The sequence below is a fragment of the Microcebus murinus genome, chromosome 6 (genome assembly GCF_040939455.1).
Source record: "Microcebus murinus isolate Inina chromosome 6, M.murinus_Inina_mat1.0, whole genome shotgun sequence".
In the NCBI taxonomy this organism is placed as follows: domain Eukaryota; kingdom Metazoa; phylum Chordata; class Mammalia; order Primates; family Cheirogaleidae; genus Microcebus; species Microcebus murinus.
Window position 1 is genome coordinate 23,443,885 of NC_134109.1, and position 21,665 is coordinate 23,465,549.

The following is a 21,665-nucleotide window of genomic DNA, read 5'->3' on the forward strand; positions in this document are numbered from 1 at the left end:
TTCCGATGGAAAAAAAGAGTCTAACAACTAGTCTGAGACTCTTCTGCACAGAGACTCTTGTAGAAGCAAGAATAAACAAGACATTGATAATATTAATTTCTATATTCTATAGAAATTCATACATGATTTTTATATTATTTAATATAGTCAAGAAATAATATATTTTTAAACTGTGGTACAATTTATACAGAGTGAAACACATGATTCTAAGTACAAACATACCTTGTTTCATTGCACTTTATTGTGTTTTTTATAAATTCAAAGGATTGAGAAGTAATTTCAACTTTCAAGTCTTATTAATTAAGAAATACCTTTTGGAAGGCTATAGCTGCCATAGATAGTGATTCCTCTGATGGATCTGGGCAAAGTAAATTGAAAACCTTCTCGAAAGGATTCATCATTCTAGATGCCTTTAAGAACATTCATGATACATAGAAAGAAGTCAAAATATCAGCATTAACAGGAGTTTGAAAGAGGTTAATTCTGATCCTCATGGATAACTTTGAGGGGTTCAAGACTTTGGTGGAGGAAGTAACTGCAGATATGGTAGAAATAGCAAGAGAACTAGATTTAGAAATGGAGCTTGAGATGTAACCGAATTGCTGCAACATTAAAGATAAAACTTCAAGGATGAAGAGTTGCTTCTTATGGATGAGCAAAGAAAGTTGTTTCTTAAGATGGAATCTACTCCTGGTAAATATGCTGTGAATATTGTTGAAATGACAACAAAGGATTTAGAATATTACGCAGACTTCGTAGAGAGAGCAGCTTGAGAGGATTAACTCCAGTTGTGAATGAAGATCTACTGTGGGTAAAATGCTATCAAACAGCATTGCAGGGTACAGGGAAATCTTTCGTGAAAGGAAGAATCAACTGATGTGGCAGACATCGCTGTCATTTTATTTTAAGAAACTGTCACAGCCACCCCAAACTTCAGCAGCCATTTTATTAAAGGCAAGACCCTCCACCAGCAAAAATATTACACTTCACTGAAGCTTTAGATAATCATTAGCATTTTTAGCATTAAAATATGTTTTTTTTTAATTAAGATAATGTTATGGCACACTTAATAGACTACAGAATAGTGTAAACATAACTTTTATATGCATTTGGAAACCAAAAATTATGTGTGACTCACAAGATTTTGTGTGGAGGTCTAGAACCAAACATATAATATCTCCAAGGTATGCTTATATACAATTGGATAAATTTTAATAAATCAAAGTATCCCTGAAACCAACACTCCTTTCAGGATATAGAGTATTTCTACCACCAAAGAAAGCTCCCTCAAGCCCCTTCCTTCCAATACTCACTCCTCTTATGCAATTAATGTTCTCATTTCTAACACAGATTTTGCCTATTCTTAAACTTTCTATAAATGGAATTATATAGTATACATTCTTTTGTGTCTTTCCCCAGCCCCCAAAAGTGTACTGTTTTTTGAGATGCATACATGTTGTATTTACCTCTATTTCATTGAATATTAGTATTCCATCTAGGAATATATTGTTTTGTTTATCCACTCTCTTGTTGATGGACATCTGTCCTGTTTTCAGTTTGAGGCTATTTTAAAGCTACTTTGAACATATTTTCCTAAGTCTTTTTGTGTATATATGTTTTCATTTCTCTTGGACAAATAAGTAAACTCGCTGAGTCTTAGTTTAGATGTTTAACTATATTAAAAATTGCCAAACCATTTTCCAAAGTAGTTGTACCATCTTACACTCCCAAGTTCAAAGTATGAGAATTTCTATTAATTCCAGTGCTCACCAATATCTGGTGTGGTCAGTCTTTTTAATTTTAGCCATTTTAGGGAGTGTGAAATGACATCTCGTCGTAATTTTAATATACATTTTCTTTATTACTAGTGGAGTAGAACAACTTTTCATGGGTCTATTGGCCATTCATATATTTTCTTTTATAAAGTGTCTATGTAAGTCTTTTGCCCATTGTTTGTCTTATTATTTATTAATAGGAGATCTTTGTAAATTCTAAGCATATGTCCTTTTTTAGATGTATGGCCTGAAAACATTTTCTCCCAATCTATGTCTTACCCTTTAATTTTCTTAAGTATATCTTTTGGTGAGAAGAAAATTTTAATTTTCATCAATTCCAATCTACTGATATTTCTTTTATACTTAGTGCTTTTAAATTCTTTACAAAAACTCATTGAGTACTTCAATGTTGCAAAGACATTTCTCTATATTTTCTTCTAGAAGCTTTATAATTTTAGTGATTATATTTAGGTTTATGGTCGATCCCAGATTAATTTTTTTCAAGACTGTAACTGAAAATTTTTAACTCCTGTCAGATCTAAACTACTTCAGATAAATAGTCTAGGAAAATAGCTTCTTACATATGGTACCAAAACTAAAAGTAGGTTGTTGTTATTGGTGGCAGTGGGTTTTGTTTTCTTGTTTTCTTGGGGGGAAGGGAGGAGTTGCATGTTTTTGCTTGCTACTTTCCAAATACAACTAGATGAAATAAAATCCATATCCTAATATTATGATATTATGTGCCAGAGACCCATTAAAGTGTTTTACACATAATAACCCATTTAATCCTCAAACTCCAGAAAACTATGGCCTAGTAAGATGAAACGTATCAATGGGCACATTTAAAGATGTAGCTGAGCTAGGGTTCAAACCCAGATGGGCTGACTCCAGAGCCCACAGATGAAATCAGTACCACAGATTGCTTAATTCTGTCAAATACAATGTAAACAACCTGATTCAAAATAGAATGAAATTAAAATTCATTGAGTGACTACTGTGTCAGATATTATTTTAGGCCTGTTTTATCTCATGTAATCTTCAAGACTACCCTCTTAAGTACATATTATCAAGTTTTTACAGAGGAGGGTTAAGTCAGTAGCTTGAGCAAGACCACACCACCAGCAATGTGTCTGAGAGTTGAGGCAGTTGTACGCTGCAACCCCCATGCTTTTTACACTACAAAACCCTGTGTTCCCTTTGTATATTTGCATCACTTATCATTGGAAGAAGGAAACGGCGAGGAATCTGATAGAGGAACTACAGCTGACTTAGGTACGCTCAGGCCCATAGCATGTTTCATTTAGGCAACCAGATCATAGGAGTATTTCATGTCTAGGAGCATGTCTTGAAGATCGAAATCCTTGAGCCTCAAGCATACTTACTCATGGGTGATATAAGGTTCTAGACATTGTTGATAGAAGACATTTAACCCTTTCAAATCTCACACCCATATACAAACTGTTAGGTTCTCTCTGCATCTTGCTTCTTTTACTCATTGTCCTTTCACAGGGACTGTGATGGATCCTAACTGTGTATCTCAAAAGTAAAGCACAGACTACAGCTATGACTGTCAGATCTAGAAAGCAAAGAAAGGAAAAGGAAAGGAAAGGAAAAGAAGCCTCCAGAAACATAAAAAGGTGCTACATTGGTATTGTGTTGCCCCTTGGCCTAATCAAGGCACCTACCTAGAAATCAGTAAGTGAAAACAGATTTTGAAATGTCACAAGCATTTCATTACATTTAGAGCTCAACAACAAAAGAACTAGCTGTCCATGCAGTGCTGGCTTGAGATCCCTCCAATGCAGCAGTGATCTGAGAGGAAGCTGGAAGGACATGTGTCAGATCATTTAAAGAGTGCTAACATTTAGGGAAGGAGACTAAACTCAGTGATAACTGTATGTCTCTATTTCTCAGAGCTTCTGGTATTTCATGGGCATGGAGGAAAGCATTAGTCTTGCCCCAAACCAACTGGGGGATGTTACTACTGTTTCCTGTAAAAGCTGACAAGTGCTGCTCCAAAAGAAAGAACTCAGGGGCAGGAAAAGAAAGTAGGAAAAAGAAAGCTCTAAAATTCTCTAGAATCTCACTGCCTAAACTGTAATGTGATCAAAAGACTAGCAGCATCAAGTATCACATGGAAGTTCATAAAAATGCAGATTCTCGGGCACAACCTCAGACCAACTAAACAGAAATTGAACAAGATCGTTGGGCGATTGCCACACGCTATCACGTTTGAGAAGCACCAGCCAAAAATATGCACACTAAGAGGCAACTAGAGGAGGAAGATGGTATCTGTGAAAAGAATGGTGTTATTCACCAGAAAGTCCCTGTATCATTCAGGTGACACCTTCATCATGCTCTGAGCATCAGTGAGCTGGAGTGGCCTTTACCACTTCACATGGGTCATGGATCAAACCTGCTCTGTATGGACGGGTGAGTCAGCCAGGTCTTGTTAGTTGGAGACTACTCTGAATTGTCAGGCCACTCCACAGAGAGAACATCCATGGGGACCCTTTGTTACGAGGGTTAAGGGGAAGCCCCGGCCTCAGGGCTCTGAGTCACCTGCAGCCGCTGCAGCAGCCTTTGCTCGTCATTATCCTGGGGTGTGATTCATGGGGACTGTGGGGATGCAGGCTTATTCTTTACAGTCCCATCAAGCTGTCGTACCTCTGGCAAACAGGAAGGTGCAGTGCCTGGGATTAGGATTGGCCTTCTCTGTTTATGACTTGTTCTTGGTCATAAATTTGGAGCAGGAGGGCAAAGTGATTGCTGGTTGCGGAGGAGCTGAATGGGGCGCAGGAGGGGACGGGGGAGGAGAGATGTGGGCACACAGAAAGCAAAGGCTGAGATGGTGCTCCCTTCAAGGTCACTCTGCCGCAGCAGCAGGGGGAAAAAGGGGGGCGGGATTTCTCATTTCCTGTATTTCTACGCCATTACAGGCACAGATTTGATAAGATTCTGGCCAAAAGAAAGTTGGTGTTTTTGTTTCCTTTTTGAAGATGCCATGGTGTTTATGACAAGGCCTAAGCAATGAAGCATAAAGTCAAAAACCACTATCGCAGTTTTCTCATTGGTGCACAGGCTGCAAATCAAGGGAATGATTTGTAAGTCATCTGATGATGGTTCTGGAAGGAAAGAACTGGAAGGAAACAAGGTAGGAACACTAATAGCAGAAGCAGAAAAAACTAGAGGGGCTAATAGAAAGTCCTGGATTTGGCCAAAAATAATGTGTAGGACCAGAGAGCTTATCAGACCGTGCGTGTGTGTGTGTGTGTGTGTGTGTGTGTGTGTGTGTACTTGTGAGTCTGTTTTCTGAGATAAAAACATAGTAAGTATTTGGTAAAGAAAAAATAAACACTGTCTTAATAATAACAAGCCAACCAATTTTTTAAAAATGTCAGCATCAATGGTAATAATTACAGCAAACATTTATTGGACATTCAACATGGGCCAGCCATCGTGTTATGTATTTTCACCATTTTATCTCATTTAATCATCACCACAATAGGATACAAAAGGTACAATTATTATTCTCCCTCATAAAAATGGAAGCCTTAGAACTGTAAAGTTCTTACAACTTGGTCAAGGTTACATACCTAGTTGGTAGCAAATGCTTAACTCAAACTCAAGCGACTTTGCCTCAGAAAAAAGTGTGCATATAACTACTACCTTCTTCAACTTCCTATTTCACATTTGGGGACAGACAGCCACTAAAAGATTAAAATGCAACATGCTTTTTCAAAAAGAATCAGAGATGTATGTTGAAAGTCCATCTCAAAAGAAGGCCTCACCTTATTGAGCATAATTAGGAGGAAGAAAAAATATCAGTTGTCTTATTTCAAAGAGTACAAAATCCAAGTCAGTGGTTTTCAGCTGGTGTGATTTTTGTTCCCCAGAAGACATTTGGTAATACCTGGAACATTTCTGGTTGTCACAATAGGGCAAAGGTGCTACTAACATTTAGTGGGCCCAGTCCAGAGATACTGTTGAGCATCCTACAATGCACAGACAGCCCCCTACAACAAAAAAATCCAGTTCAAAATGTCAAAAGTGCTAAGATTGAGATAGGAGGTAGCCATGCTATAATTTAGAGAAGAACCTATACCTAGTAAATTTCTCTCAGTGAAACTCAGTATCTCTCTCAGTCACACTCTGACATACTATCAGAAACAAAGATTGCCCTCGACACTTTATGGAACTAGAATTGGGCAAGTAAGGCAGCCTGTGTACATTCACAGAGAACCACAATCTGCAATGCCACCTCCTGTAGGCCAGCAGTCTACCCAAGACTAACATAGCAGGGCTGTCTCAGACCTGCTGGTCCCAAGATGTTAGGAGCCAAATGAACTTCGTGAAGTCTCCTGCTATATCTTTATGACTCAATAGTCTATATATACAAAAAAAATGGGGGAAATTGGATGAGTGTAATTTCAAATCCCCTAGTTATTTTTCTAGAAGGAATGGCCAACAGGCCTAATAGGGTGGAGAGGCACAGTGCAAATGGGCTATGCTTAAGGCAAATCGTCACCTACTAAAATCAGTGATTGTAATGTTTACCAACCCACACTCTTCCAGATTCCTGGCTCAGGCTATTGCCCTGCTTTGCTCTCAAAACTATTGGCCACTCCTAGGATCTAAAACAGATTTTTGTCAAGGATTATAGGCAGGTGGTATTGATGGGAACAAACTGATGAATCCTAAAGATGCCTGTGAAAAGGGAACCTAGAGGGCAATAAATTGTAGGTGCTTATTAACCGATTCATTTGGTAGGGTTTTTGACAAAATTTAATATTTTTATGATAATTCTCATCTAATTTTCTTTAATTCCTATTTCATGTCTGGCTGCTTGATTTAACACAAGATTATTCTAAAAAATAATTCTTGATTAACTCTTTTAAGATGTAGAAAACAACAAAAGGGCATTTGTTTGTGCTGCATGTGCTGGAGCTTTATTGGGTTGCTTACAGAACAGAAATAAAAGACTTCTGACTTTGGCCAGCCATTCTACTGCAGTGATAATTAAGCAAAATCTTACCCCCCCCCAAAATCATGTTGCTGCATTTTGATTCATTTCCCCTGCACTAGTTGCTCCCTTTCCAAGACATACCAGGACAGACCACACCAATTTAGGAGAATTTACAGTAATCCAGATGGCACAACTTTACTTGTGAGCAATTTTGGCTACTCCCAGTTCAAGGACACTCTTGCCATACTTTTCCTATTCTAATTTTCGAATCAACATTAAGAATGAGAAAGTCAGAAAAGGATACTTTCTCTGAAAATAATCTTGTATTTCAAAGTTAACCCTTTCCCACTTATTATGTAAACATGTTAATTTTTATAAAAGAAAAACACATTAGAAAATGGCCCACTCAGGCCAGAGTCTACTAGGCCAGTATGAGCTATGGAGTCAGAGAAAATGAAATTCAAATTTGGCTCCATCACTTGCAAGCCATGCCAAGCTGGATAAGCTACTTCGTTAGTCTTAGCCTCAGTTTTCTAATCTGGAAAATAGGGATAATAGGAAAACTGTGCATTAAGTATTCATCCAGTAAAGTGTAACTGTGGGTGGTATAAGACTATGAAATATCAGTGATTTTTTTTTTCCCCTGCAAGATGACCTCCTCCAGAATCCAGCCCAACCTCCCTTACTGCTTTATAAAGAAAGCCATCAGCCAAGCCTTCCAGTTTTGCAGGTTTTCTTGGATACAGTGAAATATTCAGGGCACTGGTTACAGGTAAGGAAGATTGACATGTCCCCAAACAACTGCCTTTCAAAGAGGCAGGCACCCCATGGGGAAGTGGAACGTTTTGTTAGATAAATGACAAGGCTGGTTTCCCTTCTGCAACTATTCCCTCCCTCCTGGATTACCTCTTGCTATGTGAATCTGTTTCTCCACTGTTTTTCTCCTGTGTCCCCTTCCCCTTTTGCTTTCCTCTCCAGGTTATTGTTAATATTTTCTAGTTGCTCACTGTTCTGCGAAGTTCCCTCCCATTCTTCTAAGTATGGTACTTGTTAAGTGACATCACGATTCATGATGACAAACTCTAGAACACCAGGAGCTCTGGCTAACCCCAGAAACATTATTTAATTTATATAAATCTCTGTATTTGAATTATGACTTGCGGTAGCACCTTTGCATTGTGAAAATGATTAAGTGGCTTGCTCTTCTTTTCATAGTACTTCCATTATAATACTTCATACGGCACCTTTCTGCTTAGGCTTAATGTTCTAGAGAGAAGTGATCTTCACTTTCGTTAGTGAAACCCTCAAGAAGAGGTTAAGTTCACATACAGGCATTTCTATAATAGCAGTAATTTTAAGGACAAGGATACTGTAGACACCAATTAATTGAATGAATTTTTTAGCATATCCCAGAACCTAAGGTTATACTAAAACTAGAACTTATCTCTCATAACCCCAGGTGAGTTAGTACTTTATGAATAAAATTACCTTTACTCATAGTGTAGTCCATTTTCTACAAATGTGATTATACATTCTAATTATAGTATTGTAATGGATCTGCTCCTTGACTTTAAATAATCCTTTTCCAAATTTAGCAGGTCGCCTAAACTCAGCTACAATCTCTGTGAATGAAAGTACCTGCTAAAAACCAGGGTCTCAGACAGGATTTGTTCTGTGAAGTTTGGATTTGGTAGACGGGCCACATGTGGCCTTGAGGCCACAGATTTTTCCACCCCTGCGTGAGGAGCATCCTCACTTAGTAACCAAGGAAACTGAGACTCAGGAAGAAATAGTGACAGTAATATACCTAGAATTTAGAAGGCTCTCAAATAATGTTTATTAAACACATGGTCCAAAATCAGCAGCTATTAAGAAAAAAATTCAGGATTCGAACTCAGGTCTTTTTACTGTTATGTCATTGTTTACCTTCTTCATTTCTGTCTTTGTGTGTTTATTTATGCTATTTTTTCTTCTAAGGGTGCTGTTCCTGCTAGCACTGTCTATGAAATCCCACCATCCCCAGTCTCAGTTCATACATGCCATACCCAGAAACCATCTAATACCCCTGGTGTTTGTTCATATTTCTTTACCCATCTTCTTCTGTGTAGTGACAACATTTTACCCAAATCTTTGTTAGAACCTTTAAAAGGCTTTTCCTAGCATTATAATTATTTGTTTATATTTTTGTCTCTCTAGGAGCATTTGTTCATTTGGGTATTCTCTGATTTCTAGAATAATTACTGGGACTATTATGTGCAGAACACTGATGGAGGTGAACAAAGTAGGCAGCATTCCTGTTCTTATGGAATTTACATTTTGGTAGGGGGAGATGAGAGGGACAGGCATTTAACGAGCCAACCAATAGCCAAAATAGTTACAAAATGTGATCATTACTATATAGGAAAGCATCAGGGTAATGGGGTGGAGGGTAACTGTGGAAGTCCCCTTAAGATTAACAGAGACTTCCAGGAGGTGACGTATACTTTGAGACCTGAGAGAGAACACAACGGCTGTGAAAAGATGATAGAAAAGCCCATCCCAGGCAGGAGGCTACATGAGTCCTGGAGGTCAGGCAGGAGGTCAGAGTGATTGGGCAAGTAAGAGGGAAAGGGCAAGACTCTAGCTTGGAGAAGTGGACAAATGTTTTTCTCCTAAACGTAGGAACAGGAAAAATGGTGTGGTGCAGAGCATGTATTTTGAAGTCAGGCACAACTGGGTCCAAGAGCTGCCTTGTCCCTTATAAGCTGTGTGACGCTGGACAAGTATTTCATATGAAGAAAAGAATAAACCCCAAAATAAAAATTAATACAAATGTCGAGTGCAAACTGAGTCATGTTAGTCTTGAGTTGGAAACCAGTGAGGTCCAGAGAACAGTTATGGGTTCCCTTAACACAGATGAAGGGAAATTACCTAAAATTTATACCTGAGCAAATGGATTTTTCTCAGTAAGTGAGCACGTTAACCTGAAGTCAGTTGAAGGTGATGAAAAGGCAGACGAATACAAGGCATGTTTTACCCTAAGTCGGGGACACCTCTCTATTCCATGGATACAGTTTTGAGGTCTGCGATTACGCCGGGCCTCTCCTGAGGATGAAGAGTTGCGTGTTGACACTATCATTCTGCACCACGTTGATAAATGAGCACATCACTCTCAAGTGCTGACTCTGCTTTATTGTGCTTTGTCATTGTCGTAGTTGTTGTTATTTTTGGTTCTAAAAGTAGACCATATTTAACAATAGGTTTCCTTCTTCTCTGAACCCAGTTTACCATCCTCCTAGTGAAGATGGTGTTCCAGAGCTCTTAGCCACTCTCTGAAATAAAGAAACCACATTTTATGCCGAATAAAGAATTTGCACTCTGGTTTCTCTTCAAGACGAATAAATCTTTCGCCTTTTACTAAAGATTTCCGTGGAGAGAAACAGTTATGAGTTGGTAACCAAATTTTTTGAAGTCTTGCTTAGACAAGGCTAAGTAAAAAAAAAAAAAAAAAAAAAAAAAAAAGAATTTGCAAAGATTTAAAGATACAGAAAAAACAGGGACTTGAAGGCCAGGTAGCCAGGGATTCCTGTTCACCTGTGGTTGTGTAGACCTGTCAGTATTAGTGGAAAACTCCATGGAAGTCATTTTGATTTAAATAGGGCTCCTTCCTGCACAGGCCAAGTGCAAAGCTCAAAAATATAACTGGTGCTTTGTAACATTTTTGGAAGATGAAGCCAATCATTCTTGTCCCTAAATAAAATAAAGCTCTAGGCAGTCAGAGATAATTATAAGAAGGTAAGAACAGTAAGGAAAGAATGTCCATTGTTGGAAGCAAACTCAGAAATTTGGAAGCAACTTTAAATGGAATAACAGAAATTTTGGTCCCATAAGGAAATCTAAACTCTATTACTTTTCACTGAACAGCCACATTAAAAAAATAAGGTAAATTTTTTTTCAAATTGAAAGAGTAATCCATTTAATCTATGGCTTAATGGCCTAACAAAACCCCACTTTCACACAAATCAAAAATCCTCTCTCTACCATGAAGTGTAAGTCTACTATATTTTACCAGGAGAAAATAAACTATTTATCTGCTCTCAGTCTTTTCATTACATATTTTTATGCCTTCAGGCATCTGCTTGTTGACTCTAGGATGTGGAGAAAAAATAATATTGTCAACAGTTTTTCCCAAACAAATACTCTATAAATTGTAAGTAATGTTTTCCATATTCAATGGAGATTCAATAGGTTATACTTAAGAACAGGTCTGAGTTTTTACATGGTGCTATTTATCGTGACATTAATAATTATATGGATTTACAAATATCCATACACACTTCTTTCATAGAGTGCCTTAATTTACTTGTCCAGGATTTGGAATCGCCACAGTCTACGAAGTCAGCAGGATCATTAAACCCAATCATATTTTCAGCCTAACCTGATATTTCACTAGAGCCATTCAAATCAATTTACCCAACAGAGACATTTGTCCCTGGCCTGTCACCATAGCCCGTACCAAGCGTCCTACACTTCTTTATCTTTTGGCAGGGCCATCATAAGCGAGCGACACCGAGGGTGATATATGAGAACTCAAATAAGCCATAAATCCCACAACCCTTCATCTCCCGTCAGGAGGGCTAAATTTACGCCCACTGGCCTTGGCAATGGCTCTTAGCTCAGCTCTGGGAAAGTCAACTTAAAACGACACACTCTTTTAGGAGCGAATCTCCTCTCGATGTGGCACCAGGAAGAGGGAGAACACCAAAGAGAAAGGAAGGAAGGAAAGATGTCAGGACACCCTATTCTCTAAGATAGGTAGTAGAGGCCACTAACCCTTTTTACCTTTAGAATTAAAATATCTTTGCAAGCCACCCCTCATCCTTGCTTCATCCCAATTCTAAAGTGACCAGAAATCATTCATTTTATTCTGCCTTCTAATTGCTGTGAATGGTGTAGAATTAAGAAGGTAGGATTAAAATAATATGTGGCTGTCATATACAACAAAGATTTACCCAAAGGACTCAGGGGAAATGGGCTGTCAGTGCTCTGTAAACAGTGGAAATAGGTCTCCTAGAAAAGAGAGCTTTCTGCCCTGTGTCAGTATACATGTGTGCACTCACATGCTCTTCTTATCACAGTTTTGTTCCAATGCAAGGCATTCAGTGGGAGCTTTGTCAAGCTCAAAATGTCCTAATCTTTAGATGAGGTTTCTTCAATATCTCATGGAATCTCCTGGAACAAGGTTTTACATAAGAGCTATGTTTCTGAATGAGGAAGCTAAGACACTCCCTTCCTCCTTCCTCATCTCAAAAAAAAAAACAAAATGTTATTTTTAACCCAAGTATATTATAAACTAATGTCATCTCACCTAACAAGAAATTAGGAACTTCAAGTAAATCAAAGACACTGGAGGTCAGAAAACGGGATTGAAATAATGGTCAGCAATTGTTTGAGATATTTTTAAATGCTTTTATTCCTCAAGTGGAAATTTTGACATTCATAACGTATATTAAAATTAGCTCAAGTAATTCTTCCTAGTCCTCTCTTTCCTTCCATTCATTTTGATAGTCAACAATACCATAAAAACAGTAATATTGCCTTTCCCCATACATCTCATTATCTATCCTTCTTAGCATACATCTTGAGTAATGCAATTTACTTCAATGTCACCAAGAAAGCCAAGTCCCTTTGGGACTGTCATTATCATAAACCACAATCTGCTGCCAATTTATTTGTCCTTAGCTGCTCCTTGTTGCAACTTCCTTTACAAAGGCAAAACAAACCCAAAGCAACACTACCACAACAAAATAGTGAGAAAGCAGTTTCAGTCCTGGTTTCTATTCAATCCTGTGACTTCTCCATTTTTCTGTTGTTGTTTTGTTTTTATCATTGTATTTACCCATTACTCATTCAGGGCGCAGAAATAGGGATGAATAGAAAACACACCTTACCAATAAGTTTTCTTGTTTCTAGAAAAGACATCAGAACAAGATCAGATTAAATTCAAAGCAATCAATCGGTCATGGTGTTACTTTAAACAAGGAAGACCATTTGTTGCTTTGAATTTTGTTATAAGAATTTGGAGCTAGAAAAGTATCTTGCTGAATAGCATATAAGCACCCTACTGATTTCTAAATTTGGTAATTACATAATTATATTTCCCTTACATGTCCTAAAGCATTTAATGGTGTACAGTAAAATGCAACTGTCCTTCAATATGGAAAGACTACCGCGTAAAAACTGCAACACTTTTCAGATTTTAAGAAGAAGAAAATGACAACATTAAGATGAACAGCATCCTAGATGATTGATTTTTCTTGATATTTAAATTCAGACAAATAAGATTATGAATCAGATACTAAAATTATACTATTGGAGTAAAAAAAATACACATACATACCCACACTTTATATTTGTTTATAAAATAGCAGGGGAAGAAATAGCTCATCCATTCCCTGTCCCCTGCCAAAATCTAGACAGATAAATTTTACGTTCCATTAAAAGTAGCAATGCTTAGACATATAAGTAGAGAGACAAAGTAGTACAGAAAATTTCCTAGATTTAATTGGGGTAAATGCTCCCTGGGCTGGTGATTTTATTTATGTATTCTTATTGCCCTATGTAGACATGGAAACCATATAATTTAGACTGAATTATTTTGGGGAAATAGGAACCTTGACCATATGTGTCATTTTACATAGAGAAAGGAAATATGATATAGTTAGGGACCTGAATCTTTTGGATTCCTGGGATTAAGATGCCCTATAATTATAAAGTATATTTTATTTAAAAAAAATCTATGATTTCTATGAATATGTGCATGTAGGCGATGGATAGAAATAGGACCTGTTCTTTTCACATGAATGGCTGTCAAAGGAGAATATCAGATACATTTCATGAAAAGGCCAAATATGGCATGTTTTATGTAATGAAAAGAATAAATTAAGAACCTCATGAAAATGAGAAATGAGACAAGGCTAGAGAGTGAGGCCTATTAAAAGGACAGTCCTCACTTAAAATAATTTATCTCAATATCTTCATTCTTAACCACTATCCATGAATAAAACTTAGATTTTACCTATTTTCTGTCAAATTTATCTTGTCTGCTGGCTTTTTTCAATTTACCTTTGATGGAATGAACTTAATGAATTTGCTTCCATTTAGGAAAAAAGGTTTACATTTATAAGAGAAAGGGTTTCTTTCTTAAAAGTATAAAATAGCTACAGTTGAAATTAAACTTGATGTTAGGGTTTGTGAATTTCACCCTTTTATTTAAATATGCTATGTAACTCTAGGTAGAATTCTTAGACCTGAGTGGCTTTGATCTTATTCCCATGGCATTAGGAAAATGGTTAATTTCATAAATAAATCTACTGCTCATTTTCCAGAGCATTTGCTTACAATGTGGAATCATTCAGATTAATGGTTCCTAATATTTAACTCTCGTTATATTCAAAGTAAATACTATATAATATTCATTTCATAAATCTCAGAATTTTTCTTACTTTTAACCATGTTCAATTTTTAATAAATCTGTAATTATTATTTGTTTTAAACTCTCAGTTACCAAAATGTACTCTTAAACCAAATAGAATAATAAAATAAACTAGGTTACTTAGAAAAAAATGTTACTAAGTATAACAAGGTTCCTATATCACCAAATATGGATGTAGACATCATGATACCTTATTGTTGATGGTACTCTGTACTTCACACTTGTTTCTCTATCTTTCTCATTTGACTCTCCCAACCCCAAGTGCAGAGGAAGGGCAGATGCCACCACTCCTGCTTCACAGACCGTATGATGAGGTTCAGAAGTTGAGTGACTTACCCAACAATTGTTCTTCTCACAAGATAAAATATCCAATTAAGTCCTTTAAACTTTTAAATGTCTTCTCTTAAAATGCATATTTCAAAAGATATACATACACACACATATATATAAGAAATAAGAACCATGATGATAGCGATAATTCCACATGTGATGGTTTATGACTTGACAGAAGTGACCTTGTAAATCATGGTCCCGTTAAAAAGTTTCTACTTGTGAAGTGGCTTCTACTCAGTGTCAAACAGTAACTAGAACCATGATTCTCAAACATGGCGGAGCACAAGAATCACAGCAGACCTCAGGACAGATGTTGTTATTAGTCTCCCACTCACAGACTCTGTCTGATTCAACAGGTCCAATAGAGGCCCTAGGAATCAGTCATTTTAATAAGCAACCCCATTGATTTTGAAGCAGGTAATAAGAAATCCTAAAGAGCTGTATGTGTCCATAAAACCACTGACATTCTGGGCCCTGCCTTTTAAGATAACTATGCCCCCATCTCCTCTGCTCAGAGACTACCACCCAAGAGGAGAAATAGAAATATTTATATGGAGCCATGTTCTAATTGCTGTAAGAATTCTACATCCCTGAAAGACTTTAACTTGTGATCGTTAGTGCCCAAACTTCAAGCTGAAATTAGTCTTTATCCAGAGCTGAAGACTTCATTGGTCTCTTAAAATCTCCCCAAATAATCCTAGGATCAAGAAGAAAAAAAAAAGTATTTTTCTTATTAGCTCAGACTTGTTATTGCCCAAACTGTGTTCCTTAGGGCACTATATTTGGGTTTCCTGATATAAATAAAGGTGGGTCCCATAATCTGACCTATTTGAGAAACTCTAGACTATACTTGCTTGTCCACTGCAGTTAGAGCAGGGATAATCAAAAGCATAGCTCTTTAGGAGAGACAGAACCCCAATTACCTGTATTACTTGACTGCATGCTTAACTGTTTCAGATATACATATGAACATCTAGATACTAGTGTTCCATTGAGACACCTGACTACTCATAAACACATAAGCCTTTTAGCACTGAGATATTTGGTAATATGACCTTATCTTAGGTCGTTCCCTTTAGTAGATTTTCACTCTAGGTTTACTCATACAACAGAAACAGTTTTCTCATCACCTCCTGTGAGCCAGGCACTGTGCCAAGGCATGGAGCTACAAAGACAAACAGGGCAAAGTTTCTGCCCTCAAAGTGTGTTCATCATGGGAGAAAGAACAGAGAGATAAACAAGAAAATACAAGGTGTGAAATGCTACAATAGCAGTTAACTCAGCATATAAGAGTGACATCTGAACTGCAGTGCAGAGAAGAAGTAGAGAATGATTCCTGGCAGAGGGAAAAGTCCGAGTTCTGAAGGTCAGGTAGGAATTATGTCAGTAAAGGAGACAAAAGGAACAGCATGTACAGATTCTGGATACTCAACACAATCCAGGGAAGAATGAGAGAAGTGTTAAGGGATGAGTGTCTAGAGGTACTAACAATAAATAATTAACATTTATTAAAAGTTGCTATTTCTCTACCTGTCATCTTATTAGTATTAGCTGGCTTTCCCTACTAGCAATCCTACAAAGTAAGGGACATTATTATCCCCATTTCACAGATGGAATAACTGAGCCATAGTGCAGTGATATTACTTGCTCAGGGGCACAAAGATAGACAAAAAAGAAAGCTAGGATTTGAATCCAAGTTTCAGTGCTTAATTTCCCACCACTGCATACTATACTGCATTTTATTTTGAAAGAATGAAAAGTCCTTGACTAGTTTTTACCAATAAATTGTTAGTAAAGCTCACTACATATCAGAAAGTATTGGCTGCAGGCAGGAGAATGAATTTAAGTCCAGGAAAAATGAATGCCTAGAAATCAGGTATGGTTTGGCTCAGTTCCTAGCAAGTGGGTAGATTTAAGAAATACTGAAGTGGGCTTAACAGAACAAAGGATTGACAGATGTCATCTTCCTCTCTAAGGCATTCTCAGGGGAAAGCACGCTCTCATTTTGTACACTCACACATTTTTTGCCCCTTTGGGTCAGTTCTGTTTATGGTAGAAACATTGTTAGCTGAAACAGTAGCATTTGGCAATATATGGGATTCCTGAGAGTTTTTTAAGGGTGGACAACTTGTCTTTTTCTCTTCACAAACCCTAGCACAAGGGCCATGGAGATACTCAATAACTACTTGATGAGTGGAATTTGATTGAATTGAATTCAACCTTATCAATAGAAATTTTAGGAAGGCTGAAAGTGTTGGAGGCGGGTTCTCAGAGAAAATAAATGTCCCATCTAAAATATAAAGCACTCTCCAAATACTAATTGCCTAGAGTTGACTTTTTAATGATGTATTATTAAGGTTAATGAAGTTCAGACAGGGTACTGAAGAAATTTATCCTCAACTAAAGAGAAGAGTAACATTTCCTTCCCTTGTTTAGTTCCCACACACCTTTCGAATTCCCATTCTGGTTTTCTCAGGTTTTTGTACTGGTTTCATTGAGTTGTTTTTTTGTTTGTTTTTGTGGGGGGTAGAATTCAGACACCTTCACAGAGCTCTGCACTCTCAGCAGCCATTGCTTTTCCCTGTACCACATTTAAACAAATAAACAATTACAACTGGAGCTATAATTTGATTAACTTACATATGTCCAATTAAGATGCATGTTTTTAATATGTTTATACTATAAAATAAATTTTTCTCAGTTTACAATTCCCTCTTGTTTTTTGGTGAGCCGAAATGATTATAAATTGCAATTGATTAACTCTTGATACTAAGTTTGATTTGGAGTATACAATATAAACAATCATTAAAGGAGGATTAATTTGGCTACACCAGATGGATTCCAATCTGTTTTGCAAGTGTATTACAATTCTCACTTTCTTATAAAAGTGAGAAGATCAAATAGTTTTCAGCCCTTGTGAACCTTGCAGTGTCCTCATTCTTGGTTTGGGCATTCTTTAGAAACAGAGGGAAAAGGTAGGTACTTTGCAAATAGCCAAATCCTATTCTGATAATACCTTATTCCTGAACTTCATATAAAACATCTATCTTTACAACTCATTGATTTTATTTCACCTTGCATTAGAAAAATAAATGATTTCAAGAATGTAGTACCTATTAGTTTTCTAAGATAATTGCTTATGATAGGAAATCATTTAAAATGCTATTTGTATGATACCGATTTTATAAAATGTCAAATATTTAACCTTTGCTGGATTTAATATTCTAAACATATGTTTTATAAAAATTCAATTCTATGAAGTAAAACAAACAAAAAATTGCCTCTGAGCAGTTAACAGAAAAGTCCATTCCCTGACTTCCCCTTAGGATTATTATTCAACAGAAGTAAAAGGTTTCCATGACATGCCTGAGGAACTTCCTACTCATAGAAAGAGATCCTGATAGGAACTTAGTCCAGATGGGCCATTTTCAAAAGAAAGGCAGAAAAGGGGAAAAAAAGTCAATAGAGAAAAAGGCAGTCACAAATAGAAATGTCATGAAAACACACCACGATCCTCCAAAAATGGGAGGAGATCATAAAAAATAGCTGGAGAGATAAAAACAGAGAGAGGCAGACTAAAAGACAAGCTGCCACACACCAAAAAAAAAAAAAAAAAAAAAAATCAAGGAAGGACCCAGAAACACAGACAGTTATTAAAAGAATGGTAGATATTGAGGAGATAAACACTAAAAGACTAAACCATAAAATGAAATATATAGGTAGTGAGATATTGATACCGGCAGAGAAAGTTTCCACACCAAAATGGGATCAAAAAGACACACACCGAGACACAAAAGCAATGAAAATGGAAAGGAAAAAAAACTGTGAGAAACTGTACCATGGAAAGTTTAAAACACTAACAGAGGTAAATACAGAAAGAGACAAAAAACCATGTACCTGTGCAATTTGAGGTATTGGAAATCACAGAGTTTTTTGAAAGTGAAAAACTACAAAGAATACTTCTAAGGAAAAAGGACTGAACTGTGAAAGTTACAGGCTTCTGGGAAGAGGTTGTAGATAAACAACATCTTGCCCAGGAGGATGAATGACAGAGGTCTGTGTGCAGCTCCAAGGCAGGGTTCTGGGGTCCACAGGATGCCTGGCTGCTGAGTGTTCAGAATCTTTCCCTGGGACTCCAGATCAATGCATAAACCAACAGTAGTCTGTCCTTAGGCAGTGATTCTCTACTGAGTATGATTGTGGCCCATTTGGCAATGTATGGAGGTATTTTTATTGTGACAATTAGTGTTGGAGAAGTACTATTGGCATCTAGTGTGTAGAGGCTAGGGATACTGCTAAATAGCCTGAAATGCAGAGCACGATCCCCCCAAAGAAAGAAGTAACCAGTCCTAAATGTCAACAGCATGCCAGCTGAGAAACATAGTCATACACTCTATTCTCACAAGGAGAAAATCCTTTCCATCTGTCTGTAAATTAGAATTTGCTGTCCCTGAATCAAGAATTTCCATGTCAGAGTTTCATAAACTGTTCTCTTCATTCTCTTGACTTCTGAGTGTTGGAGAAATCTGGGGCAGCCTGTTAGAAGACCTATATCCTGCTACCGTTAATTAGCTAAGTGGTTGTGGACACATAACTAACTATCCCTTTTTGGATTCCTTTATATTATCAGTTCAGTGGAGGACTACACTCAAACAGCTATTCCCAACCTTTCTGAGTTGAATGGTTTCCTTTTAAGGACTAAAAACAAACAACAAAAAAAAGAAGCATAACCACTTGAAAGCAATTGTACTTTTAGTATCTGTTAATTCAGGAGATACAGACTATTAAAATTTAGTGACATTCAATTATGTGTTTTATTCATTACAATTTGGAATTATTTTAGCCTTCCAAAAATAATATACATCTATACATCTATGTTTAAACATACATCTATGTTTAGTTATGCAAAGCTTATTATTAATTGGATTTATAGACAGCATTTGGGTTGCACTGGATTTATAGATTACTTAAAATGATCCTGAGATTCCCTTCCCTCTTGACTCAAATGGAAGTATATTTATGACTATCTCTAATCTCCCTCTCTAAAGACTAATGATATAGGGGTGGGAAAAGACAGGTAGGGAACAGAAATGCCATCAGGGCCATTCAGGAAACAGAGGCGGGGAAATAAGCCCAGGTTCTAACAAAGAGGAATTGAAGAACTGCCCCCTCTATAGACAGCAGCTGCTATTCAGTTCCAGCAGATTGCCTTTTACCAGAATGCCTGTGCTTTACTCCAAATTGTATAATTTTCCAAAAGCAATCAGATATCTAGATTTTCAAATACTGGCTCAAAGATTTAAACACTCTGAGCCAAACATAGCATGTTTGTAGATTGAATTTGGTTGAGAAAAGGGCCATTTTGTGATCTCTGGATAGTTACCATTTCATTTAATTCAATTTATTATTAATATGATTGCCCCAAAGTTTACTAAGAAAAGTCATGAAATAACTAAGCAAGACTCAAGAACTGAATGTGCACACATATTTTTAAAATATAAAGACATATAAATTCTACTAATCTCACTCCTCACATGCAATCCATAAACAAATTCTATCTGATCTACCTTCAAATATATACCCCAAATCTAAAACTACCATCTTAGTCCAAGTCACCAGCATCTCTAGCCTGGCTGCTCTATTACCCTTCAAACTGGTCGCCCTATTTCTCCCTTTCCCCACCCTCTACTCCCTACACCACAGCTAGAACTATACATTAAAATAATATCATTATTTTACTTCCTTTTTTGAAACACTCCAATAATCTACCATTCCAAAAGACCACATGTTGTCTACTTCTGGCTATCCCTCCGTCCTCATTTCCTCTTCTCCCGCCTGCTTCCTTCTCTCCAGATGCACTGGTCTCAACATCTCTCTAGCTCATCACTCTCACCTCAGGACATTAGTTAGCACTTGCTATTGTCTTCAGAGGGACATCTCCTCCCCAGATGTCAACATAAATTGATCATTTCCTCTGTTCAAGGCTGTCCTCAGAAGTCACCTCCTCAAAGATGCCTGGCCAAACAGCTTATCAAAAATAGCAAAGAGGCATGCTTCCCTTCTACCACTCTCTATCCACATGCACTGATTTAGTTGCCTTTGGGTCATCTATCATGGCTTTACATCATTTGATATGCTATCATATATAGTGTCCATTTTCTCCAATTTGCATGCAAATTCCATGAAGGCAGGTATTTTTGTCTGCCCAGTAAGGCATCCCAAAAAACTAGAACTGGCACACAATAAATGTTCAATTAATATTTGCTGGAGAAATGAATGAATGCATGAACATGAAACCTCTGGCAAAGCAGAAAGCAAATACCAGTTACAATGATGATATGTTTGCAAATAATAAGTCTGGCAGCCTGCTTTATATTATCATAGCCATTATTATTAGTGAAAACTAAGCAAACACAGATGCTAGGTGGTTACAATGGCTACAAGTTAATTGGAGATTTCTTATGATCCCCTGGGGCAAGTTAGAGACCATAACAAATTCAACTCAAATATATCAGATGTAGATTAACTGACATACCAGATTCCTTCCTTCCCTCCTTCCCTTTCTTTTTTTCTCCCCCCACCTTTCTCTCTGTCTCTCTCGTATTCATTTTTCCTATGTCATCTTCCCCTAGGGATCTCCAAGCTTGGGAGGCACAGCTCCATGCCTACACCTGTGCTCTCTCTCTGTGGAGATAACTGCTCTTGGACTGGAAGGAGAGTTACATTTGGAGCGGATCAGGCAGTGAGAAAACAGCAAGAGAACTGGACCCCTTCACAGTAGATTCTGTATGCAGCACAAAGGCTCTGGCACATCCTGGATCAATGGATTAATTGAAAGGTCCTCTCCATGCTCTTCTAATTCCCCTTAAACTCCCACCAATGGCTTCCCTCTCCCCCATCAATATCCCAGCCAACCGTGACTCTCCTCCACTATAGAAACTTGGAAATCATTTATGTCCATACTTGTGTTTTTTCTCATCTGTCATTTCCCAAACACCAGTCATTTATACTGCAGTAAACAGTACATTAGCCACCAGACAGTTTCTAATCTGTCATCCCTTTTGTTTGATCTCCTTTATCTATTCAACAGAAGAGCTGCTCAAAAAAAGACTTCCCC

At 37.3% G+C, this 21,665-nt stretch overlaps 1 protein-coding gene and 1 non-coding gene across 19 annotated transcripts in view; one reads left to right on the plus strand and one right to left on the minus strand.

The window, feature by feature from the left end:
• The window catches only part of NRXN3 (neurexin 3), a 1,566,790-nt gene that overhangs the window by 738,308 nt on the left and 806,817 nt on the right, over window positions 1-21,665 (minus strand). The gene's annotated exons all lie outside the window — the stretch shown is intronic.
• LOC142871604 (U5 spliceosomal RNA) lies at window positions 10,094-10,210 on the plus strand. The gene has a single exon (XR_012919842.1). It is a non-coding gene; the product is annotated as a U5 spliceosomal RNA (small nuclear RNA).